Genomic DNA, 2,224 nt, shown 5'->3' with positions numbered 1-2,224 from the left:
CTGTGTTCATCCCCCTGCTCCAGGGGAGGGTTTTTCAGGGCTGGGCTGGCCCTGCTTTCCAGCTGGTGCCTTGTGCACCCCGGGGAGCTGGTAAATAAGCTTCAGCCAGGACCTTTTCCAGCCCCTCTGCCCCTCCTAGCAGCATGGTTTCAGATTCTCTCACTCTGGCTTTGATCTCTCTGGTTCCTGTGGATCTTTCACTTTCACCCACGTGGAGAAGAGCCAGGGGAGGGGCTGAAGCTGCTCGGTGGGAGCAGGTCCCACCCGTGGGGGCTGCCCAGGGAGGGGATGCTGCTGGCAGGGTGTGACTTGGTGCTGGCCCTCCCCCCCCCAACATAAAGTCCTAGGGCAAGGTTCAAGCTTTTTAGGCTCTGCAGCAGTTCTTGAGGGTGGTTCCCAAAGCTGGGTCCTGTGGTGGAGGGTGGCAAGAGAGGTGCTGGATTTCAAGGAATCAAGACCTTGAAGGGAATTGGGTGCAGGCTTTGCTGGAGGCTGCTGCTCTCTGAGGTTTCCCAACACCTTCAGTCTTTCCTGAGCAGGAGCCCCTGGTTTGTATGGAACTGATTTGACTTTCAAAGCATTTTTTTCTCCTCATACAGCCCTTTTCCTTCTCCTGTGACAATCAGGAAAGCTGAAGTGTGGCTGCCCTGAGGGGTGGGAAGCAGAGAGCATCAATGCTGGGGGATGGCCCCAGCTTGGGGCAGCACAGCTGTGTGGCCACCAAGGAGCTGTGTGGGCCACCAAGGAGCTGTGTGGGCCACCAAGGAGCTCTGCCTTTCCCTCCAGACTGGCATTCTGCTCTGCTGTGCACCCCAAGTGTTGGATCTGTGGGATGAGCTTCAAGGAAGCTGTGGTTTAGGTAGGACAGAGTTGATGAGAGAATTGTGGCTTTTCTTCAGCGTGCTTGGAGTGCCTTCTGCTTACTGCAGCTTATCTGGAAAGGGTCCTGGATCCCCCACGAGTCTTCCAAGACCCAGATCAAGGGCAGGACTCTGCAAGGACTCTAGAGGAGCATGCCCTTGCAGATAACACCTTCTGCAGAAGGGTCTGTGCTGTGCCAGGCAGCCAAGCTCTGCTCCTGTTGTGTTCTCTTTATTTAGAGATTTCCATCCCTGGGGATCACAAAGAGCTTTTCTCACATCTCTTGTGTCCTAAGGGACTGCTCGGAGGAGAGTCACACCTTACAAACTGAAAATGCTTCAGGTAAAGGCAGGGCTGTGTTGTACTTGTTAGATTTCAGATTCTTTGACATTATCCCTCTCACAACTCCCTGACAGGAGGCTGGAGCCAGGGGGGGGTCGGGCTCTGCTCCCAAGGGACAAGAGAAGAGGAAAGGGCCTCAAGTTGCCCCAGGGTATGTTTCAGTTGCCCCTGAGGAACAATTTCTTGCCCTGGAGGGTTGCCCAGGGCTGTGCCAGGCTGCCCAGGGCAGTGGTGGAGTCCCCACCCCTGGAGGGGTTCCCAAGCTGTGCAGATGTGGGGTGAGGGACACGGGGCAGTGTCCCTGGCTCCATGACCTACAAGTTTTCTTCCAACCCAAAGAATTTTGTTCTGTGATTCCATCTCCCCACTTCAAATGACCTGTTTGGGCTCCTGAACCTGGACCTGGAGAAGTTTGCGGCCGTTTCGCTGTCGGGCAGGGTGCTGTGGAGCCTGGTGGGCATCTGCTGGGGGTTGGTTCTGCCTCAGCAGAGTGTTCCTGGGCTGCACTGGGGTGGAAGGATGGTGGTGATGCTCCCTCTATAGCCGGGAGCCCGTGTGTGCACGCTGGGCTCCGAGCTCTTTCCAAACTCAGTGGTTCAAGAACCCCAAGACCTGTTTTTCACATCTCCTGGGTCATGTACTCCCATTTTTGGGTCTCCCCAGAGACCTCAGACACATTTTCATCATCTTGGACTTTTCCACCGTGCTCTGTTGTCGAGTCAGTTGCCCCAGATGCTGGGGTGGGATGGGACATGGTGCTGAGTGAGGAGGAAACCTCCTTGCCCGTGGGCTGGATCTCATATTGGTGTGTGCTCTTCACCGAAGGGTTGTGGCTTTGGGGGAAAACATTTCAGCAGCAGGCGTGGGGCAGTGCTTGTGCTCTTGTGGTGTGCTGTGGGAAACAGGCTGGCAGTGAGGCTCACACCCTCATGGACCCCTGGCTCCAATCCCAGCCTGTCCACGGGGTGGTTGGGGCTGCTGGAACCAGCCTGCGAGCGCGGCTGTACTGGGGAGCGCCGGG

This window comes from Merops nubicus, unplaced genomic scaffold, assembly GCF_000691845.1.
Source record: "Merops nubicus isolate BGI_N331 unplaced genomic scaffold, ASM69184v1 scaffold24332, whole genome shotgun sequence".
Classification (NCBI taxonomy): Eukaryota; Metazoa; Chordata; class Aves; order Coraciiformes; family Meropidae; genus Merops; species Merops nubicus.
Note: the sequence above shows the minus strand (reverse complement) of the source record.